We start from the raw sequence: 24,658 nt of genomic DNA, 5'->3' as shown, positions 1-24,658 counted from the left end.
TCTCCCTCTCTCTCTGACCCTCCCCTGCTCATGCTGTTTCTCTCTCTCAGAAATAAATAAAATATTTAAAAATTTAAAAAAATAAAAATAATTTTTTTGAGAAACCTCCACACTGTTTTCCAGAGTGGCTGCACCAGTTTGCATTTCCACCAACAGTGTAGGAGGGTGCCTGTTTCTCCACATCCTCCCCAGCATCTAGAGTTTCCTGATTTGTTCATTTTAGCCACTCTGACCAGTGTGAGGTGGTAGCTCAGTGTGGCTTTGATTTGTATTTCCCTGATGATGAATGATGTTGAGCATTGCTTCATGTGTCTGTTGGCCATCTACATGTCTTCCTTCAAAAAGTATCTATTCATGTCTTCTGCCCATTTCTTCACTGGATTCTTTGTTTCTCGGGTATGGAGTTTGGTGAGTTCTTTATAGATTTTGGACGCTAGCCCTTCATCTGATATGTCATTTCCAAGTATCTTTTCCTATTCCATCAGTTGCCTTTTAGTTTTGTTGATTGTTTCCTTTGCAGTACAAAAGCTTTTTATCTTGATGAGGTCCCGATAGTTCATTTTTGCTTTTAATTCCCTTGCCTTTGGAGATGTGTCGAGTAAGAAATTGCTGCAGCTGAGGTCAGAGAGGTTGTTGCCTGCTTTCTCCTCTAGGGTTTTGATGGTTTCCTGTCTCACATTCAGGTCTTTCATCCATTTTGAGTTTATTTTTGTGTATGGTGTGAGAAACTGGTCTGGTTTCATTCTTCCTCATGTTGCTGTCCAGTTCTCCCAGCACCGTTTGCTAAAGAGACTATCTTTTTTCTATTGGATACTCTTTCCTGCTGTGTCAAAGATTAGTTGGCCATACATTTGTGGGTACAGTTCTGGGTTCTCTATTCTATTGCACTGGTCTATGTGTCTGTTTTTGTGCTAATACCATACTGTCTTGATAATTACAGCTTTGTAATAGAGGCTAAAATCTGGGACTGTCATGCCTCCGCTTTGGTTTTCTTCTTCAGTATTACTTGGGCTATTCGGGGCCTTTTGTGGTTTAATACTGCTTTTAGGGTTGTTTGTTCTAGCTTTGAGAAGAATTCTGGTGCAATTTTGATTAAGATTGCATTGAATGCATAGATTGCTTTGGGAAGAATTGACATTTGAATACTGTTTATTCTTCCAATCCATGAGCATGGAATGTTTTTCCATTTCTTTGTGTCTTCTTCAATTTCCTTCATAAACTTTCTATAGTTTTCAGTATACAAATCTTTTACATCTTTGGCTAGGTTTATTGCTAAGTATTTTATGATTCTTGATGCAATTGTAAACGGGATCAGTTTCTTTATTTCTCTTTCTGTTGCTTCATTATTGGTATATAGAAATACAACCGATTTCTGTACATTGATTTTGTACCCAGCGACTTTCCTGAAGTCATGGATCAGTTCTAGGAGTCTTTTGGTGGAGTCTTTCATGTTTTCCACATAGAGTATCATGTCATCTGCAAAAAGTGAAAGTGTGACTTCTTTACTTCAGCTGTTCTTAATTCTTAAAGATTTCCACTGTGTGGCTATCCACGAGAGCTAACAAGGGGGAAATGACCCTCCAATCCAGTGTTTTACCTAAACTAAATTCTATAGAAGTCTTTAGATCAAGGCTGTCCAATATGGTGGCCAGTAGCCATATATGGCTATTAGCACTTGAACCATGGGACTAGCACTAGCTGTAATGTGCTGTTAAGTGTAAAGTCCACACCAGATTTTAAAGACTTTGTGTAAAAAAAAAGGATGTAAAATATCTAATTCGTTTTATATTAACTACATGTTGGCATGATTAAGTATTAAATTAAAATATTTTGTTAATATTATTTATATTAATATTTTTTATTTAGTCAAAATATTTTTTATATTATGGACCAAATATATTAAAATTAATTATACTTAAAATTTTGGCTACTAGTAAATTTTAAATCATATGTGGCTCTCACTTGTGACTCATAATTCTGTTAGATAGCTGAGCTACTCTAGACCTTCCGGGAATTAATAGGTGTTAGGGTGGAGTTGGGTGAGAAAGGAGGGCTCTGTGGCAAAGGCAACATATGAAACATTGAGTTTTAAAAAACAAGAGGTCTGATATGCATTATGAATTACAAGGAAACATATATATGTGTGTGTATATATATATAATACATAGTATTTCCCAAAGTTGTTTCATTATGGAATCCTGCCATCCTTTTTTGTTTAAAGGACTCCTTTACCTACAGCCCTACATGGAAAAGATTGTAAAGTACTACTCTCAACCCGTGTTCCCAAAGCTCCTTTTTATAGGCCAGGGCCAATATATTTCTCCCTACTCATGTATACCTTTTTATAATGATAGGTTTAAAATAATATGCTTCACGTTTCTCAGCAAAAATACCATAGAACTAGTTGACTTAAAATTGTAGAAGTTTCAGGGTGCCTGGGTGGCTCAATTGGTTAAGTGTCCGACTTCGGCTCAGGTCATGATCTCACAGTTAGTGAGTTTGAGCCCCGTATTGGGCTCTGTGCTGACCGCTCAGAGCCTGGAGCCTGCCTTAGATTCTATGCCTTTCTCTCTCTCCCTGCCCCTCCCCTGCTTGTGTGCTCTCTCTCTTTCTCTCTCTCTCTCTCTCTCTCTCTCTCTCGTAAATCAATAAACTTTAAAAAATTGTAGAATTTTCATTGATAGAATAGTGAGGTTTTTTTTTGCCATGGGAGGAAATGTTAAGATTCTCAGTTGCTATCTTTTGGTATGGGAAACATTTCTAGAAATCGAACCTTCCAAAAATCATAATGTTTCCACCCACAGAGATGAGAGGCAGCATCTGTTGGGAATTAGAGATTTGAGTTCAAACCTCTGTCTTGCTACTTACAACCTCTGCAGTGTTGGGCAAGCATCTTATGTTCTCTGTAAAAAGAGGGATAATAGTGCATGCCAGGCAGGACTGTGGTAGAAGGGTTAGAACTGTGTGAAATGCCCGGCAGAGGGAAGGCAGGTAGTAAATGTTAGCTGATACTACAATTTTTATTATCTCATGTGCCTTGATATATCAACTAATAGTAAAAGGGACTTAATTTTACTGTAAATACCCATGCTAGTATATGTTTATTTTCTTGCATATTGATAATGCTTTCTGTAATTTGGAAAATTATTTCAGATGTAGGTCTTGCGTTTCTAATAAGATTACCAGCTACTCGAAAGCTGGGACATATTATTATGTTTGTTTAGCCCTGCAGGACAGACTTACCTAATAAATAAGTAATTGTTGAATCCAGTCCTCATTATCATTAGTATGGTAATTATAATGGTACTGCTTAATATATCATGCTACCTTAATGTGCATTCTTAAAGAAAAAGTATATAGGGGCGCCTGGGTGGCCCAGTTGGTTGAACTTCCAACTTTGGCTCAGGTCATGATCACACGGTCTGTGGGTTTGAGCACTGCATTGGGCTCTGTGCTGACAGCTCAGAGCCTGGAGCCTATATTGCGTTCTGTGTCTCCTTCTCTCTCTGCCACTCCCTTCCTTATGCTCTGTCTCTCGCTGCTTCTCAAAAATAAATAAACATTAAAAAAATAATAAAGAAAAAGCATATGGTGTTAAGAGAATCATTAACAAAAGTTGCAAACTATCATTAGAAGTTTAAGAGAAAGTTAAATAATAACAAATCTTCATTGGGGAATAATTTTACTCAGTGAGGCAAAATCTAAGAACTTAAATATTTAGAGAGGGAACCAGGGTGTTGTTTTTTTTTTTTAATTTTTATTTATTTCTGAGAGAGAAGGAGAGAGAGCATGGGAGGGTCAGAGAGAGAGGGAGATACAGAATCTGAAACAGGCTCCGGCTCTGAGCAAGCTGTCAGCACAGAGCCTGATGCGGGGCTTGAACCCACGAACCATGAGATCATGACCTGAGCCGAAATCGGACACTTAACCAACTGAGCCACCCAGGCACCCCACTAGGTTGTTCTTTAGGCACGACTTTGAAGACATAAAGAAAAAAATTATTCTAATTTGTCCAAAAGAATGATACTGAATAATGGCAAGAATAGAACTGTGTGTCTTACCTGTTTTAATTAAAGTATAATTGACACACAGTGTTGCATTAGTTTCAGGTGTACGACATCGTGATTCCAAACTCTATTCATGATGCTATGCTCACCACAGTGTAGCTGCCGTTTGTCACCATGCAACACTATCACAGTGCCATTGGCTATATTCCCTATGCTGTATCTTTTACCCCCGTGACTTCTTCATTATACAATCTAGAAGCCTGTATCTCCCACCCTCCTTCACCCATTTTGTCTTTCCACCCAACCCTTGCCCCTCTGGCAGCCACCACTTTGTTCTCTGTATTCATGGATCTGTTTCTGGTTTATTGTTTGTTTGTTTTTTTAGATTCCAAATATAAGTGAAATCATATGGTATTTCTCTTTGTGTGACATGTTTCATTTAGGATAATACCCTCTAGGTGCATCCATGTTGTTGTCACAAATAGCAGGATCTCTTTTTTTATTCTTTTATGGCTGAGTAATATTCCAGTGTGTGTGTATTTCTAGATCACATCTTTAGGGTGCCTGATGGTTCAGTTGGTTAGGCGTCCGACTTCGGCTCAGGTCAAGATCTCATGGTCTGTGGGTTCAAGCCCCGCGTTGGGCTCTGTGCTAACAGCTAGCTCAGAGCCTGGATCCTGCTTCAGATTCTGTGTCTCCCTCTCTCTCTGCCCTTTCCCTGCTCAGGCTCTGACTCTCGATCTCTCACACAAATAAATAAAGTGTATATATGTGTGTATGTGTGTGTATGTATGTGTACGTATATATGTGTGTGTATATATATATATATATATATATATATATGTGTGTGGTGTATGTATATATATATATACACCATATCTTCATCTGTCCGTGAGCACTTGGGTTGCTTCTTATCTTGGCCATTGCAGATAATGCTGCAATAAACATAGGGGTACATATACCTTTTCCAATTAATGTTTTCATTTTCTTTAGGTAAATACCCAGTAGTGAAATTACTGGATTGTGTGGTATTTCTATTTTTACTTTTTTGAGGAACCTCCATACCAAGTCACATTCCTACAAACAGTTTGTGAGGGTTTTCTTTTCTCTTCCTTGCCAACACTTATTTCTTGTCTTTTTTGAAACTAGCATTCTGACTTGCGGAAGTCCTGTCTCATTGTGATTATGAGTTGCATCTCCCTGATGATGAGTGATGTCGAGCGTCTTTTCATGTGTCCATTGACCATCTATATGTCTTATTTGGAAAAATGTCTATTTGGGCAGGTCTGTCCTATTTTAAATAACCCAGAAGTAATATAAGGTCAACCTAAGTGAAAAGTTTTTATCTTTTTCCTAAGGAAAAGGGTTGTGTTGTAGGCACAAATGTCTTAGAAGATGGGACTGTGTTCTAAACCAGTTATAAAGTTTCCCCTAACATCACTCAATTCTGGTACATGTGACTGCCACCTTGAGAATGATGTGGTTTTAAGTTAAAAAAAAAAAAATTATAGGGGCGCCTGGGTGGCTTAGTCGGTTTAGCGTCCGACTTTCACTTAGGTCATGATCTCGCGGTTCATGGGTTCGAGCCCCACGTCGGGCTCTGTGCTGACTGGCAGCTCAGAGCCTGGAGCCTGTTTCAGATTCTGTGACTCCCTCTCTCTCTGACCCTCCCCTGCTCATGCTGTCTTTCTCTCTCTCCTAGAAATAAATAAAAATATTTTTTAAAAAAATTACAGTGAGTTGGCCTTAAAAATAATGTTTTATTCTTAGACCATAGAAGCTGTCTGTGAGTCACTTGACTCCCTTATTTGAGGGTACAGTAATCTGTTAGCTCAGAAGTGAGTAAGGGGTGCCTGGATGACTCAGTTGGTTGAGCATCTGACCCTTGATTTCGGCTCAGGTTGTGATCTCATGGTTGTGGGATCAAGCCCCATGCTGGGCTCCACACTGGGCATGGAACCTCTTAAGATTCTCTCTCCCTCCCACTCTCCCTCTTCCCGACTATGCTCACAAGCACTCTCTCTCAAAAAAAAAAAAAAAAAAAAAAAANAAAAAAAAAAAAAAAAAAAAGAATATACATATATTTTCGGGCACCCGGGTGGCTCAGTTGGTTGGGCTTTCCTGACTCTTGATTTTGGCCCAGGTCATGACCCCAGGTTTATGGGATTGAGCCCCACTTTGAGCATGGAGCCCACTTAAGATTCTCACCATCTCAAAAAAAAAAAATAAATAAAATAAAATAAAATAAAAAAAAAAAGATTCTCACCATCTCTCCCTCTGCCCCCTTCCTGGCTGGAGCTCTCTCTTAAAAAAAAAAAAAAAAAAGTGAGTATAGAAAAAGGTGTTAATTCGGAGGTCATTCAATTCTAAGCACTTATATAAAAACTAGGAAAGTACGTGACTTATTTACATAACTGTTTTCCTCTTTGGATGTTGGGAGAATGACAATGTGGATTTTGACTAAGCTTACCGGAAAAGACCGCTGCATGTTTATCATGAAATTTGCCTTTGTGTTTTGCTCTGGTCCAAGGCTGAGAATTTTCATGAGCTTTTCCCCAGCAGTCTTGGGACTATACGTTATAAAATGCATTTCTGTTGCTCTTCCCCCTAAGCATACAAAAAATTAGCTTTACTTGACCTTCCTTACTCAGGGAAGTTTTTGATAACTTTGGTGATGCTGGAGTGTCCTCTCTGCGTGGTTGAATTGCCAGCTTGCTGCCACCATCCTATATAACTAGCAGCACCTTTCAACATCTTTGCATTGCAAAAATCACATCAAACAGAGTTTAGAAATGACCAGTCTGTGCTTAGCACGTATAAAAATAGCTTGTGGATGGTATTCAGATGTTTAGAATCCCATTGTGTTTGTTACTGGATTGAGTTTATTCACTCCACATGTCGAACAAGTGCCCTGGGCCCTAGCAGTGTGCACAGGCTCTATGGACTGACCCCTAAAGGATCTGTGGGTAGAAGTTTAGGGAGGGGAGACCATGAACTTGGATATGAAGAAAATTGCATGTTACTTTCTCTAGACTCCAGTTGTAATTGATCATTTGCTAAATCTATGAACGAAGGGCACACAAACTATGAATTAACAATGCCTGGAAATTTGTTACTAGGAGAAATTTTTTTTTGTCCCAGTACATTTGCAGGTAACTGAAAACATGACTATCTTCCAAAAGATAGTAGTTACTAGACTCACCACCAAATCTTGTAGGACTGCATTGATGAAGGATCATAAATATAACTATATCACAATTTTTAAGTATTTTTATAAATGTATTTTTTATTTTTATTTTTTAAATGAATGCATTTTTAAATCCTTACACATATTATGAACCTTGAAGTATTACTCTGGAAAGGGATCCATAGGCTTCACCAGACAGCCAGAAGGCCCACAAAGGGTCAAGAAACCTCTTCCCTCCTTTGGGGGATTACTTCCCACAGCCACATCTGGTCCCTGTCGGTAGCTGTGGGTTAAAGTGCTTCAACTTCTTTCACACCGTTGCTTGCTAGGGTTAATTTTCACTGATGAGCCCTGGATCCTTCATCTCCCTTAGGGAGCCTCTATCCTGAAGCTGCCAGCATGGAGAATGCTTTTTCCGAAAATAAAAATATTTTTTTGACAAGAGATCTACAACTAGTTATGGACCACTAGTTACGGTCTTGTGGGTTTTGTAGGGGGGTTTTGTTTTTAGTAAGAATATTCGTAGATGCTTTATTTCAAGTGTAGTTCCCATTGTTGTGCAACCATCCCCACCATCTTTCGCCAGAACTTTCTCATCTTCTCCAGCGGAAACTCTGTTCCTTGTGGTCTTTTGATAGAAACAAGTACAAATATAAATTCTCTTCTCATGGCGTTTCTTAGGGTTTATGAAAGAGTTCACACTAGATAGAAGTTTATGTCTCTTAAATGGAGTATAGAAAAAAGATTAATTTGGCTTCTTAAAAAAATTTTTTTAATGTTTATTTTTGAGAGAGAGAGAGAGAGAGAGAGAGAGAGGGAGGAAGTGGGGGAAGGGCAGAGGGAGAGGGAGCTAAGGATCCTGAAGCAGGTTTGTTCTCACAACAGAGAGCCCCATGTGGGGCTCAAACTCAGGAACTGTGAGATCATGACCTCGGCCGAAGTCACAGGCCTTAACTGACTGAGTCACCAAGGCGCCCCTAATTCAGCCTCTAAACATTTTTGTAGAAATGGAAATCTTTCTTAGAGTAATATGGTATATGTATTTTTCTTCATATTCTGTCTTCAATCCTTCTTAAAAAATATTTGTTCAGTTTTCATTATTTTTCATTATTTTCATTATTTTTTAATTAGGCTCCACACCCAACATGGGACTTGAACTCACAACCCTGAGGTCAAGCATCGCATGCTCTACCAGGTGCCTCTTAAATCATTTTTAAGCTTAAAAAAAAAGTCTCTCTCATTTTCTTCTCCTTAAATAATTGATTTTGTGCACACATCTCCCTTGTGAGTCCACTTTTACAAAAAGGGACCCTGGGCATCTCTTCCTTGGTTAACATCATTGACTTAGTAAAATGGAATTTTGTTTGTTAAATATTGTTAGCTGTTTTTATAGGGCTTGTTTTTCTTGGAACATACCATGAAACCAAAATACTTTGAATGTTACTCATTGAGAGAGAGCAATGAGACTCAAGAGTTTGCAAAATAACTTTAACCAGATTGCTAATAAAAAATATTTTTTGCTTGTAATTACTGGCATTTCAAAGTATCTTTTAAAAGCAGTTACACACATAAGAACAACAATACCTACAAACTACACCAATGGATAGCAATGGCATCCTATTATATTTGAGGAAACATAGAAAGATTCTGCAGGTTTTACTTTAATGGCTTAATTATTACCACGCTGTATTTTAGTGAATTCTTGACTGTAGATCGGAATGCAAACAGCAGTCTTCTTTACTATTTGTTTTGACTGTACAATAATACCCATTGTTATTAAAAGTAGAAACAGTCACATTGGTAGGGTTTTTACTTTTATTGCATTTAAAATGTTCTCTGACAGATGGGGCACCTGGCTAGCTCAGTAGGAAGAGCATGCATCTCTTGATCTCGGGGTCATGAGTTCAAGCCCCACATTGGGTGTAGAAATTACTGACATAAATAAAGCTTTAAAAATTTTAAGTTTATTTATTTTGAGAAAGAGAGGGAGAGAGAGAGTGTGTCCGCAAGCAGGGGAGGGGCAGAGAGGGAGAGAGTCTGAGCTGACAGTGCAGAGCCTGATGGAGGGCTTGAACTCACAAACTGTGAGACGATGTCCTGAGCCAAAATCAAGACTCGAGCACTTAACCAACTGAGCCACCTAGGCTCCCCAGGATATCATATTCTTCTGAATAAAACCAGAAGTCAAGAATATGTCAATGCAGTTTCTGCTTAATATTCAAGTATTTTGTTGGGGCGCCTGAGTGGATCAGTTGGCTAAGCATTCGACTTCGGCCCAGGTCATGATCTCACAGTCTGTTTGTTCAAGCCCCACGTCCGGCTCTGTGCTGACAGCCCTGAGCCTGGAGTCTGCTTCAGATTCTGTGTCTCCCTCTCTCTCTGTCCTTCCCCTGCTTGTGCTCTCTCAAAAATAAATATTAAAAAAAAATTAATATTCACGTATTTTGCGTTTATGGGGAGGATGTAAGACTTACCTTTGGCTCTTCTCCTTGTTAATGCCTGTTTCTGAAATTTTTGCTAATGTGTTGTTGGTTGATACTCATTCATCTTTCTGGGTGGTTAGTTTCAATGTTGGCATTGCTTCTTTTGCTAAGTCAGCTTGTTGGAGCTAAGGCCCTAAATGACTGCTTTTAGTGGAAGAAAGTAATAAGTGTGGCAGTCAATGATTGAAACAGAAATTCACCTTTTATTTGGAAGTAAAATACAAGAATTCTTTAACTGAAACAGTAGTGTAACTGAAGAGAACTGACTTATCTTTTTAACATGCATTATTCTATGTACTGAAGCACCGTGATTTATCACAAAGATGGTTTCAATTTCACTTAATATTTAATAACAATCAGGCTAGCAGCATTTTTTTATGTTAATCTATTTTGAGAGAGAGAGCATGCACATGAGCGGGGAAGACACACAGAGAGAGGGAGAGAGAGAACCCAGACACGGGTTTGAACCCACAAACTGTGAGATCATGACCTGAGAGCCAGAATCACAAGTGGGACACTTAACTGACTGAGCCCCCCAGGGGTCCCCTAGCAGCATTTCTTTGTATCACTTCTCAATCATTTCCTGTATATTATTTTCCATAGTCGTTAAAACGTTCAGTCTCTTTTAAAACACAGTAAATCGTAACATTTTTGGGGGGCATCTGTTTTGTCCCTATATTATTGTTTTTCTTTTCTGTAAGCTCTACCGTTGGTGCCCTCAAAAAACCATGCATGGCTGTGTCAGAGACTCTTCAACTTGGACTTTTACTTCTGAGTCTTTGAAGGAACCAACTATTATTAATATAATAAATTACTGTGCTAAAGATATGGGGACTCCAAGGAATTACTCTGTTTATGTGTAGTGCACAAATCCCTGTTTTAGAGAAGTTTATTTAATACTAAATAGATCCTTACAGAAAGATATACAATCCTTCATATGAATCTTAAAAAATGACACTTCCTTATGCCTCAGAGATTGAGTCATCCAATCTGGAGCAGAGATGGGGAGTCAGTTGGCTTCTCATGGCTTTTTCTACGCAGCAGGAATGCCTGGCTCGATACATAAGGGCCCAGCATAAGCCAGTAGATCCTGGGCAATGGATGCCTGGCCCCGCATCCCAAATCCTGTGCTTTATGATGTGCAGAAGTGCTCATGGGTAGCCTAGCTATGTCTTTTTTTGGCAATTAAATAACAAGGAACTGACATCTCCCCTAGAAAAGTTAGGTTTTTAGACCAAAACCTTAGTAAAGTAATTCAGTAAAGTAAAAGACATTTACTAAGCACATTTATATCAGCCATTGCACTAAACTCAGAGAATACAGAGATGGAAAGAAACTGCCCCAGCTTTCAGGGAACTTGTAAATGAACAAGGGAACCAGAAAAACAAAGTTTTGTCACACACCTGTCAGATGCTAGTAACATGTCAGACATGCTCTGGGGATACAAATAAGTAAACAATTAATTTTGCTTGGGGATTTAAGAAAAAGAAATAAAGATAGTATAATTTTACTCAAAGCCTTGAAAAATAAGCAGGCATTGTCAGTTGGCCACTTAGAGGTGGGTAGGAAGGTCTTTTTCTCTTCTCAAAAAGATAAGTGCAAAGCCAAAGAATTTAAAAAGCGATGTGACAGTTTGGGGGACATGGTCAAGATGGCAAAGAACCAAGGGGTTCTTCCTTAAAAGGAGAGCAGGGTGGGTAGAGGTTCAAAATGAGGCTAGAACGTTTTCTTTCTGTGCCAGTAGCGTTCTCGCAGCGATGGTGAACGTTCCTAAAACCCACCATGCTTTCTTCAAGAAGTGTGGCAGGCACCAACCCCACAAAGTGACCCGGTACAAGATTAAGGGAAAGATCCTCTTTATGTCCAGGGAACGCAGCGTTATGACAGGGAGCAGAGTGGCTACAGTGGGCAAACTAAGCCGATTTTCCGGAAAAAGGCTAAAACCACAAAAGAAGATCATGCTGAGGCTTGAATGAGCCCAACTGCAGATCCAAGAGCATGCTGGCTATGAAGAGACGCAAGCATTTTGAACAGGGAGGAGACCAGAGAAAGGGCCAAGTGATCCAGTTCTAAGCTTCATATTTTGTTACATTATGAAGACACTAAAATCTTGAGGTTATGTTCACTTCATTTGGTTGCATTTGGTCTTTTGAAAGGGAAGTAAACCAGTGCCCTCAATAAATTTCTCTTTGTGGGGAAATGTATGCTTAGAAAAAAAAATGAGACTAGAATCTACTATAATGAGCCAGTATTTCCAATTCACCGATGCCAAAAAAACAACACAGCTTTGGGATGCGTGTCTTTTCTTTTTCTTTTTCTTTTAATTTTTTTGTTTTTATTGTTTATTTCTGATATAGAGAGAGACAGAGCATGAGCAGAGGAGAGGCAGAGAGAGAGAGAGATGAAATCCGAAGCAGGCTCTAGGCTCCGAGCTGTCAGCACAGAGCCTGATGCAGGGCTTGAACCCACAAACTGTGGATGAGATCATGACCTGAGCCAAAGTCGGATGCTTAACCATCTGAGCCACCCAGGCGCCTATGGGATGGGTGTCTTAACTCCTCTTCATCAGTACTGTCAAAGCACCCTAGACTCTTTTTATATAAATTTGGGCTGTGCTTTAGTTGAGAATAAAAGATAGGCATAGTGAAGATAATCATAGAGAGCAATGTCTGATCAATGTCAAAAGACATGGTTGTTACTATTAGAATTCTAGGTAGAGAATCCTAAGGGCAGCCCAAGGTTGTCAGAGAAGGGTTCACAGAGGTAGATTCAAGCTAAAGTTTGAATTACAGATGGAATTTGAGTAAATATAGAAGACCAAGAAGAGCATTCCAGGTAAGAAAATTGTCACCTGGACAAGGTTTGGGGGGGGGGGTTGCACATTGTGTTTGGGGACAAAAGAGTAGCACTTTGGCTAGAATAACGGGTAGGGGAGTAGCAGGAGATGACTTTAGCCCCATTGTGCAGTCTAGGCTTTTTTTTTTTAATATTTTTTTTAATGTTTTATTTATTTCTAGGAGAGAGAGAGGGACAGCGTGAGCAGGGGAGGGTCAGAGAGAGAGGGAGTCACAGACTGAAACAGGCTCCAGGCTCTGAGCTGGCACTCAGCACAGAGCCCGACGCGGGGCCCGAACCCACAAACTGCGAGATCACGACCTAAGTGAAAGTCGAACGCTTAACCAACTAAGCCACCCAGGTGCCCTAAGTGCAGTCTAGGCTTAAATAGAATTCTTTTCCACTTTAGATTGTTCTCCCGTAAGAAGAACCTGGTCATCGAAAAAGCATACTTTCTGGAAAACTGAAGTAGGTTTCAAGGGAAAGGCCCGGGTTGCCTGATGCTATGGGAGGTCTTGCCATCTTGTGGCCAATATACTTGGAAAGGATGATAGATTCATTTAGAAAAATGTTCATTGGGGCGCCTGGGTGGCTCAGTAAGTTAAGCATCCGATTTCGGCTCAGGTCACAATCTCGCGGTTCGTGGGCTCAAGCCCCGCGTCAGACTCTGTGCTGACAGCTAGCTCAGAGCCTGGAGCCTGTTTCAGATTCTGTGTCTCCCTCTCTCTCTGACACTCCCTTGCTCACGCTGTGTCTCTGTCTCTCAGAAATAAATACAACATTTTAAAAATTTTTTTTAAAAAAAGGAAAGAAAAATGTTCACTAACAGCAATAAGATATCGCCTGATACCTGCTAGAATGGCAAAAAGACAAGAGAGTTCGGTAAGGATGTGGACAAAATGGAAGCCTAATGCACTGTTGCTAGAAACATAAGTTGGTGCAGCCAGTATGGAAAGCAGTATGCAAGGTGCTCAAAAAATTTTAAATAGAGCCACCATATGATCCAGGAACCCCAGTTTCAGATACATAGCTGAAGGAAATGAAATCACTGTCTCAAAGAGGTATCTTCACCCCCTGTTAACTGCAGCATTATTCACAATAGCCAAGATATGAAAACAGTCTAAGTGTCTGTCCATGGATAAGTGGATAAAGAAATGGTTTTAAACATACACACACATGCCTACACTGGAATATTACTCAACTATAAGAAAGAAAGAAACCCTGCCATTTGTGACAGCCTGGATGAACATTGATTGAGAGCATAGCATAAACTAAGTGAAATAAGTCACACAGAGATAGTCAAATACTATATGATCTCACTTGTATGCAGCATCTAAAAAAGTTGGACTTGCAGGGGCGCCTGGGTGGCTTAGTTGGTTAAGCGTCCGACTTTCGCTTAGGTCATGATCTCACAGTTCGTGGGTTCGAGCCCCGCGTCGGGCTCTGTGCTGACTGCCGGCTCGGAGCCTGGAGCCTGTTTCAGTCTGTGACTCCCTCTCTCTCTGACCCTCCCCTGCTCACACTGTCTCTCTCTGTCTCCTAGAAATAAATAAAAACATTAAAAAAAAAATATTTAAAAAAAAAAAAAAAAAAGTTGGACTTGCAGAAACAGACTCGATTGGTGGTTGCCAGAGGCTGGGTTTGGGAAATGGAGAGATGTTGGTCAAAGGGTACAAACTTTTGGTTAGAAGATGAGTAAGTTCTTTCTAAAAAAAAAAAAAAAAAGGGTGTGTGTGTGTGTGTGTGTGTGCACGCGCGTGCGCGCACGCTCACCTGGGTGGCTCAGTTGGTTGAGCATCCAGCTCTTGATTTCAGCTCAGGTCATGATCTTGCGGTTCATGAGCTCGAGCCCCATTTTGGGCTCCGCACTGACAGGTGGAGCTTGGGATTCTCTATCTCTCTCTTTCTCTCTCTCTCTTTCTGTCTAATAAATAAATAAATAAACTTTAAAAAAAGATTAATAAGTTCTGGGGATCTTATGTATAACAGGATGACTGGAGTGTATTATATACATGAAATTTGTTAAGAGAGTAGATTTAAAATTTTCTCACTGCACCAAAAAAAAAGAAAATTGGCAAGTATGTGAGGTGATGGAAGTGTTAACGAACCTTATTGTGGTCATCATTCCACAGTATACACATGTATCAGATCATCACACTGTATACCTTAAACTTATACTGTCTTATTTGTCAATTAGATCTCAATAAAGCTGGGGATAAGAAAGAGAAAAATATGTTTATTGAGGTCCTATTATGTGCCAGGTGCTATTCTGGATGCTGAGGTTCATCGGTGAATAGACACAAAGCTCTGCTGACATTCGAACGTAAATATGAGTAAATACGGTAGAGAGGGGTAGGGAGAAATACAGGACTGACTGTGTTTGACGGGAAGGCGTGGAAGGAGTGATACTGAAGGGGTCTAAGTGATACGCTCCCAGGTAGGATTTCACCTACAGCATTTCTCTGCAGTCAGATTACCAAAACACCGAACTGGAGAGTAAGCAGCCGCACTTTGCGTCTCTGAGCTGACCAGAGGCCCTTGTGTGCAAGTCCAACCTGATTGTAGTTAGGGGCAGGTTCCCCAGCTTGCCTCAAATTGGCCTGAGTATGTGTTACAACATGGGGAAAGAGTGACAACCTCAGAGGGTCAAGGAGGAAACTCCATAGTAACCCCCGATTCCTGGTGAATATCTAGCAGAGCTGGGGGAAGAGGATTCCATGTTCGATTTTTTTTTCTTGTGTACTTATTCCTTTGAGACTTTTTTTCTTTGTATGTATTTAATTCCAGTGTAGTTAACATATGGTGTTACATTAGTGTATGAGGATTCCACGATTTTATTATTATTTTTTAAATGTTTGTTTATTTTGAGGAAAGAGGGAGGGGCAGAGAGAGGGAGCAAGAATCCCAAGCAGGCTCCTCCCCTTCAGCATGGGGCCCAACATGGGGCTCGAACACACCCACTGTGAGATCATGACCTGAGCCGAAATCAAGAGTCGGACACTTAACCAACTGAGCCACCTAGCCACCCCCTCGATGTTTTCAGTAACCAACTTCAGTCTATATTATTTTGAAGCAAATCCTAGACATCATAGTTCACTCACACCTGTTTCAGTATGGATCTCTAAAAGATGATTTTTTAAAATATAACCCCAATTTCATTATTATATCTAAAAAATCTTAACAGGATGTAATATATTTATAAATCCCATCAGGAATTACAAAATTTCAGTGTTGGTATTCTCTAGGAATTTGTCAGTTTGTCAGAATTAAACTAGAATTAAAGAGTTTTTAATCATGCAAGTTCTCTGGGAACACAATCTTTGCATAAAATGCAGCTACACTATATTTAAACCCTATATATTTATTTATTCATTATCTCTTATACCTGTTTGTGTACTATTTGCTGGGAATATTAAGATGAATATGACAAGATCCCTGCTTTTGAGGATAGCATTATGATATTCTCTTATACTGTTAATTTCTAGGGGATAGTCTATTAGTAACATTTAAATTGGAAGTCAGCCGGAGCACCTGGATGACTCAGTCGGTGGGGCGACCGACTTCAGTTCAGGTCACGATCTCGTGGTGTGAGTTCGACCCTGCGTTCGGCTCTGTGCTGATAGCTCAGAGCCTGGAGCCTGCTTCGGATTCTGTGTTGCCCCTCTCTCTCTGCTCCTTCCCTGTTCACACTCTGTCTTTTTTCTCTCTCTCTCAAAATTAAATAAACATTAAAAAAATAAATAAAAATAAATTGAAAGTCAGCCTAGTCTGTTAGTCCACTGTAACGAGCCCTAACTTAATACTCATACAAGCTATGCAGTATGAATGAGTTCAGAGCACCCCCCATTGCTGGAGGGCTTTTGTTACTTTCAGAATTTGGTATCTCTTGAACCACCTCAGCTCTGAATCTAGATGCAGCAAAGACTTTTGGACTCAGCCAGTGCTCTTTTCATACCATCCTTTGTTGAGACCTGGGACCTGGCACAAAATTGGCTCCTGAGATTGAAAGAAGATGACGGAGAGAGGCCTGGGAAGATTTTTCTCCAGGACCATCTCTGCATTAGTCAAGGTGTACACAGGCCTTCTGTCTGTTGGTCCTTAGTGGATCTTGAAATTTTGGGAGGCCGTTAGCAAACACGTTTAGCACAATTTTTATGAGCCCCGAAATTCTTCAGTGTATATATTTCTGGACCATTTTAGAATCTGTTAATGTTTCTCAAACTTGAGAACTGAGACAACCCAAGGCTATTTCCTCAGACCCCAGCTTGAGAAACGCTGATTTGTGTGGTTACTCATTTTATAGTCCATAACCTTAAGGTTATCATCACTGTGTTGGAATTTATCTGAAAGAAGTTTGATGTGTTTATCCAACAATATCAGTATTCTGTTGCTTTGCTAAAGTAATCATGATTCTTGATTTGTATGGATCCTTGGGTTTTCATTTTCAGATTGACCTACATTGATGGTCATTCTTTCACAACACACAAAAACCATTGCATTCTAGGAGTTGGGTAAGCTCAATGGTTTTCAAACTTTTTTCTCCTAGCTAAGTAAGAATTGAAGGGGAGAAGTGGGAGCATCAGAATGTCTCCCCCTCCGATATTTAGGCCTCCAAGAAGGCTCCTGGACACCTTGGAGAATCCTAGGTTACCAGGGAACAAAGTTTAAAAACCATAGCAGTGGCTAGTAACTTCATTTAGAGACGGACCAATGGGCCCTGAGAGATTGAAGCTTGTTGTTAATCACAGAGTTAGTCAATGTCAAGTATCCAAAACAAGCCCTCTGGCTTCCAAATTCAGTGATCTTCCTAATATGTCCCTTGCCTCTGTACTCCTTGCCAGACTTTGCCCTGACCCCCTGAGTTTGGCCACTCTTTCCCCTCATGTTAGGGCACATTGTTTAGCCAACTGGATTTCTTAATATATGAGGTTTATTTCTACCCTGCCTCATTCTAAGTAGGAATTAAAGCAGCTTTAAGGCCTTCACATTCTAGATTTCAGGAGGTGAACCAAGGCCCAATACTGTCTACTTAATGGTCATCTTTTCTGATGGAGGAGTTTTTTAATCTCCAAGTTCTTCTAACAATATTTCTTAGTCTTTTCTATTTTCTCTTCATTGCTGCTAGAAAGCAGCAAAATGAAGAAAGTTCTTTGTTGAATAATAACAAAAACTCAGTGCCCATCGTGTTGAGTTTGATTGCTTCTTTTTATTGCAGGTGGGTATAATTGTGAAAATAGTCATGTTTTTTTCCTAGTAAAATGTCTTATTACTTCACACAAAAAGTCCAGGAGCTTCACCTGAAGAAGCTTGAGAATCCCTGCCAAAACTTCTCACATTGCATTGTGATAAATTATTGAATGTCTCTCTTCCAAAAGAAAGTGGGTGCCTTAAAATCAGAAACCATGGCAGAAAGTTCACACTGTCTTGCAATTACAAAATTTAACAGCCCGTAACTATTACAATATAGTAAAAGGAGTACAGTGAGAATACATTAGGGGCGCCTGGTGGCTCAGTCAGTTATGCATACAACTCTTGATTTTGGCTCAGTTCATGATCTCCCAGTCTGTGAGATCGAGTCCCATGTCGGGCTCCATGCGGACAGCGCGGAGCCTGCTTGGGATTCTCTTTCTCCCTCTCTGCCTGCTAGCACTCTCTCTCTCTCCCCTTCAAAATAAATAAATAAGCTTTAAAAAAAGGGGGGGGCACCTTGTTGCCTCAGTTGGTTAAGCGTCCAGCTCCAGCTCAGGTCATGATCTCACAGCTCGTGAGTTTCAAGCTCCACGTCAGGCTCTGGGCTCACAGCTCAGAGCCTGGAGCTTGCTTCAGATTCTGTGTCTCCCTCCCTCTGTCCCTTCCCTGCTTCCACTGTGTGTGTGGGGGGGGGGGGTCTCAAAAATAAACAAACATTAAAAAAAGAGAAAACACTTTATATCGGGGCACCTGGGTGGCTCAGTCAGTTAAGCGTCCAGCTTCGGCTCAAGTCATGATCTCGTGTTTCCTGGGTTCGAGCCCCACGTCGGGCTCTGTGCTGACAGCTAGCTCAGAGCCTGGAGCCTGTTTCAGATTCTTTGTCTCCCTCTCTCTCTGACCCTCCCCTGTTCATCCTGTCTCTCTCTCCCCTCTCTCAGAAATAAATAAAACAAAAAAAAATTTTTTTAAACCCCACTTTAAATCTTAATTGACATAAACAGCTACTTGCCCTGGGTAAGTGGCTATTTTATGGCATAACTTTTTGATCATGACTCTCATTGAAAAATCATTGCTAAAACACGGTAATTCACTTTTCAGCATTGCTTTTGCAGTCCTACAAAAATATTAAGTGTGCTAACGTTTATTACTACATTTTATGCCATGCTTATTTGATATTCCCAGCCTTAATACATACCTGGCACATAGTAAGTGCTTAATGTTTACTAAATGAATAATGAATAGTGTTTTCACTCACTGACCAACTTTATTAAAGATAGGGATTAAAGCAGCAGCTTTCCTCCCTCCCTAAGCTATTCTGCAGGGTAGAAAACAACAGGAGGCATGGGATAAAACTGTACGCTTTAGTTTCCTCTTTTCCCCCTTTCAGTATATTCTGACTTACAATTTGTGCTAATGAACTCATATAAACTGTCATTCTCTCCTAAAGTGATTTTTTTCAAAACCTTAAAAATGGCTGTTGTAAGGCTGAGATGGAGAAACAGAGACTGTGCTTACTTTCCTGCATAAAAAAAAAAGTTAAAAATAGGATATAATATATTAAACAGTGGTTTCGAGACACGGGAAATCAGGCAGCATGGAGGGCAGCTCCTGAGAAATGGAAAACATATGAGGTGAGCCCTATTTATAATTACTCCAGCCTGCTGTCTGGAGAGTTGCCAGGCCACAGCATAGGGAAGGGGACCCCAGATGGAGTCTCATCATCTCCCAGGGTTGAGCTGATGTGGTTGGGAGGTGAAAGTGGCTAAAACACAGGGCACAGTACCAGAGAGGAGAACGCTACCCAGGGAGAAAACCCCAGAGTCCTCAGCTGATGACTGGTTGGTCCATGGGGAGTGGGGGACAAGTACCCAAGTCCTGGGAGCGAACCACCCAGAAGGATTAGAGGAAACGCTTAGAGCTCACACAGGGCAGAAAACGGTTTGTGTTCCCACCTGTGAGAGCACGAAAATCCTTGTAATCCATGAGACATCAATGAGGCACCTCATAAAATGAGGAATACTGCCTCAGGATAGAGCAAAATTAGCCCTAAGGATTGACAGAGCTTAAAAGCAAACCTCAAGAGGATCAAATGACTTAATAAGAACTTAGTTGTGTCCTAGACAAAGTTCAAAAATATCTACAGGGATACAAAAATATCCAGCACTCAATAACATAAAATTAACAATATCTGGCATCCAATAAAAATGTATCAGGCAGGCACCCTGTGGGGGCTCATTTGGTTAAGCATCTGACTTTAGCTCAGGTCATGATCTCATGGTTCGTGAGTTCGAGCCCTGCATCGGGCTCTCTGCTGTCAGTGCAGAGTCCACTTCAGATCCTCTGCCTCCCTTTCTCTCTGCCCCTCCCCTGCTCACATGTGCACACTTTCTCTCTCTCAAAAATAAACAGTTAAAAAATGTATCAGACATGCAAAGAAGCAGAATACCACTCGTAATGAGGGGGGGAAATCAATCAGTAGAAACAGACCCAGAAATGATACAAATGATAGAATTGGTAGAGAAGGACATTAAAAATCTATCGTTATTTTGCATAAGTTTAGAAGGTAGAAGAAAGATTGAACATACTGCAATGTACACACCGTTCTGTACCTTTTTCATTTGTTCATTTATCTTTCCAAGTCTGCATAAAGCTGCCTTGTTGTTTTTCTTAATTTTTTAAGTTTATTTATTTATTGGGATGGGTGTGGAGGAGGGGCAGAGAGAGAGGGACAGAGAGAATCCTAAGCACGCTCCACACTGACACAGTGCAGAGCCTGATGTGGCGCTCAAATCCACAAACCGTGAGATCATAACCTGAGCCAGAATCAAGAGTCGGATGCTTAACTGACTGAGCCACACAGGCGCCCCCACCTTGTTATTTTTAATGGCTGTATAGTATTCCACTGTGAGGATAAACCATAATTGCTTTAATGTGTCTCTCATTAAGGACATCTAGGGTTTTTTTAAATACATTTTAAATAGGGGCGCCTGAGTGGCTTAGTCGGTTAAGCGTCCGACTTTCGCTTAGGTCATGATCTCGCGGTTCGTGGGTTCGTGCCCCGCGTCGGGCTCTGTGCTGACTGCCAGCTCAGAGCCTGGAGCCTGTTTCAGTCTGTGACTCCCTCTCTCTCTGACCCTCCCCTGCTCTCGCTGTCTCTCTCTCTCTCTCCTAGAAATAAATAAAACATAAAAAAAAAAAAAAATTTTAAATACATTTTAAATAAAGATATAGTTTATATACCATAAAATCCACCTTTTAAGGTGTACACTTCAGTGATTTAATTCCAGAACACTTCCGTCATCCCAAAAAGACACCCAATAGCTGTGACATCTAGATTTTTACAGTCTTTTGCTGAATCCAGTAATGCTACACTGGATATTCTTATGCACATGTGCAAGAATACCTATAGGACAAATACCTGAAAATATTTGCTAAGTAGAATAATTTGTGCACCTAAAATTTTTAAAGATCTTGCTAAATTATTCTCCCTAGAGATTATGGAGTTTATTTTACTCTCACCAGCAAAGTATAAAAGTTCCTGTTTCCCCACTTCCTCATCCACACAGTCTTTTACCAAACTTTTCTCTTTATTTTATGATAATAGTATCTCATTGAAATTTTAATTTATATTTCTCTTGTTCAAAATGAGGTTGATTGTTTTTATATGTTTAGGGGCTACTTTCCTTTTTTAATGAACTGATTGTTCATAGGTTTGATTTTCTGCAGGGTAGCTGTTTCTCTTTTTTTTTTTTTTAAATTTTGTTTTGTAGGGGGAGACAGCAAGTATGTGTGAGTGGGAAAGGGGCAGAGGGAGAGGGGGAGAGAGAATCTTAAGCAGGCTCCATGCTCAGTGCGGAGCCAGACATGGGCTCAATCTCACAACCGTGAGATCATGACCTGAGCCAAAATCAAGAGTTGGATGCTCAACTGACTGAGCCACCCAAGTGTCCCTGTTTTTCTTGTTTATAGGCGCTCTTTGTGTATTAGGGAGAAAAGCCCTTTGTGATATGAACTGGAAGTATTTTTTCCACTTAATGTTTTTTGGATTATTTTAGTCTTTGACTTTATTACCTTTTTACTTTTATCGTGCAGAATTTTAAAATTTTAGGACATCAGATTTGTCAATCTTTTCTTTTATACTTCTGTATCTTGCAACAGACTTTCCCTACTCTAAGATTATTTTAAAAAAAAACTATTTCTTCCATGTATTACCCTAGTACCTTAAGGTTCACCTCTGTTCCCTGCCTCCATTTAACTGTTTGATCCATCTAGAATTTATTTTTGTATAAATGTAAGATATAGATCCACCATCTTTTCTCCATACAGCTAACATCTTTCCCCCATTGATTTAAAATGTCACTTTTATACTGTGTCCTCTTGATTAAAAGCCATTATTCAAAGTATTGACTCAGATAAGGACAATTTTAATACTAGCTTTAATTTTTTAAGAGTGGCAATCGGTGGCACCTGGGTGGCTCGGTCAGTTAAGTGTCTGACTCTTGATTTCGGCTCAGGTGATGATCTCATGGTTTGTGAGTTCAAGTCCCACGTTGGGTTCTGTCCTGAAAGTGCAGAGCCTGCTTGGACTTCTCTCTCCCCTCTCTCTGCCCCTCCTCCATTTGCACACATTCTCTGTCTCTCCCTCTCTCTCAAAATGAATAAATAAGAAAATTGAAAGAGTGGTAATCTAGTGTCTGGGGCAGTGATTTCTGACCTGTTGGGATGCCTATCAGGATCCTGTAAGAAGCACAGTCCCCTTCCCTCTGTGACAAATCCTACTGTCATAAGCTGCTGCTACTGAGAGGAACGTGTCTCCCTCAAGTGTGTTGAGCCAAGAAGTAGTTTTTAAACCATTGATCTAGGGGGACTCCTCTTTCACAGAATGTTCTAAATATCACCTGTGGCCAGAGGCCCATCTAGTGATTCCAGGAGAAAAGAGCCTCAGCAAAAGTCCAGAAGGAAAGGGAGAGCCTACCTTTCCAAAGAAAACTAAACTCTTCACTTTTGAGACACTAGTTTTTGATCCTCAGGTTTTCTTCCCACCTTAGAATTGTCCATTTCTACACCTCTCCTTTGGTAAATTGCCTTTGGGGGACCATGTGTCCTCCTGGGGAAAGGAACCCCCCTGGGCTAGACAGGGGATGACTGTGCTTTGGCAATATGCAGAGCTGGGGACATAGGGATCAGAGTCATCGCTTTTAATTTGAAACTCTTTAAAGTCAGAAAAGAGGATGGCCCTTTAAAAAGCCGAATTCTCAGGGCACCCCTAACTATAGAGGCTCGTGGAGTTCTACCCACTGGGGGCTAGTGGCAGAGGCCTGTGTGGTTGGACAGATGCCTCCAGGGAGCATTCTGTCAAGTATTTGAGCAGCCCATTCGGTTTGATGGGGGAGGATGCACAATGGCTTTTAATTTCATCCGATGTTGTGTAAGTGTTCTCTTCTTTACGCCACTCAAGGAGTAGCTTGTCACTTTGAATTCAGGGGTAGCAGATGTTCGCGGTGCTTGAAAGTCCCGGCGGCGGTGACACCTCGGTAGAGTGACTGGCGCGGACTTCCTTTCTCAGTTTGTTAACCGCCGGGTGTCTCCTCCACCAGGGGAGCCTGTTCAGGTGTGAAGTCGTGAGGGAAGCAGGGGTACTTGGGACGGGTTGTTGCAGTACGGGCTATTTTTCCCTTACATTTTCACGAGTTTGTTCCAGAAACTGCGGACACTGTAAATAGTAATAAATCATATCCACTTTATGGGCTTAAGGATATGTCGTAATTGCCTAATTTATTTCATGTGATTGTTATGTCTGGGAGACGCGCTCATGGCCCAGTAACGAGCTATGGCTGATGCAATTCTACCACATAAAGTATCGGGATTTGAGGGCGGCCCCTTCCACAGATTTCTCGGGGTCTATTTAACGAGAGTTTTCCTGCTTTTCCTGGCTGTGACATTTTCACTCCTCAGAAGTCTGGTCTTGCTAGCATGTTCCACATCTAGCACTCCACATCTGAGGCCTCAAAGTAGATCTCACCTCGCCTGCCGCCCTCTGCACACCTCAGCCTGGCGGTTACCCTTGGATCAGCCTTGCCCCTCTTCTTCCCCCCGTGTCACCCACCATCTCGCCTCTCCACCAGAGTTCCACTCAGAAGGCTCCTCCTCGCCCCCCAGGCCGTTCAGCACCTGAACAAATCCCCCCAATGGGAAGGTCTCCCATCGGGGGATACTTACCCCTTCCAGACCCTTCCTGGGGAGAGCAAGTTTCCTTCCGTGTGGCAGGAGCCAGTTTTATACTTGTCTGGCCTTGGGACTGATTGGGTGGGAGGCCTGGGGGAGCTGGAGAGGAGATGGCAGTTTTAACCAAGAAAAAAACATTCAAGCAGAAATGATCCCTTCTGCCTTCTTCGGGCGTGTCCCTCTTCTGGGCATCTCTTCAGGATTTCATTCCTCCGTCCAACTGCCGTTCACAACTGCCCTTTCCAACCGCTCCAGAACTCTTGGCCCCGGCATTCCGTGATGTAAATTATTCCACGCATGGCTCGAAATGGGTGCGAAGCAGTGTTGCCAGGTGTCGGATCACTAGTGTAAGTTTACCGGATCTCGGGGGAGGGACGAGAAAGGGGGAGCACTGCTCTTGGAATTTGTCCAGTTGTTACCATTTCAGTCTGAACACAGTCCGCGCACTGGCTGAGCCTGATGGGGGGGTGGCTGGGGAGTCAGGGAGCTTGCCTGGGGCTCGGAGCCGGGGCGAACTGAGAGTTGAGATTTCCTACTTTAAAGATTCTAGGGATGGGATGTAGACTGTTTGGAACCGAAGCCTTGGCGGTGCTGCTGCCGCCAGGGAGGAAGGAAGCCCGGACCTGCCGGGCAAAGCCTGTAGCCGTCCGGCCTGGGGCTCCCGTGTCTCCTCTGTCTCAAAAAGTGGGGAGAACCGCCTTTTCTGTGTCTGTAAAGCCATGGCAAGAAAT

The 24,658-nt window shown here is 41.2% G+C and overlaps 1 protein-coding gene and 1 long non-coding RNA gene across 2 annotated transcripts in view; one reads left to right on the top strand and one right to left on the bottom strand.

Annotated features, from left to right (window-relative positions):
* Nucleotides 1–24,658, top strand: part of BICRAL (BRD4 interacting chromatin remodeling complex associated protein like) — an 82,448-nt gene that overhangs the window by 19,997 nt on the left and 37,793 nt on the right. The window lies entirely within an intron of this gene.
* Nucleotides 22,886–24,185, bottom strand: LOC120238719. The gene is made up of 2 exons (XR_005530294.1): nt 23,922–24,185; nt 22,886–23,415 (listed from the first exon to the last, which is right to left on the bottom strand). It is a non-coding gene; the product is annotated as an uncharacterized LOC120238719 (long non-coding RNA).

This window comes from Hyaena hyaena, unplaced genomic scaffold (assembly GCF_003009895.1).
Source record: "Hyaena hyaena isolate Hyena2069 unplaced genomic scaffold, ASM300989v1 scaffold_211, whole genome shotgun sequence".
Lineage (NCBI taxonomy): Eukaryota > Metazoa > Chordata > Mammalia > Carnivora > Hyaenidae > Hyaena > Hyaena hyaena.
The sequence above is the reverse complement of the archived record's forward strand: the minus strand, read 5'-3'. Positions and strand labels throughout refer to the sequence as shown.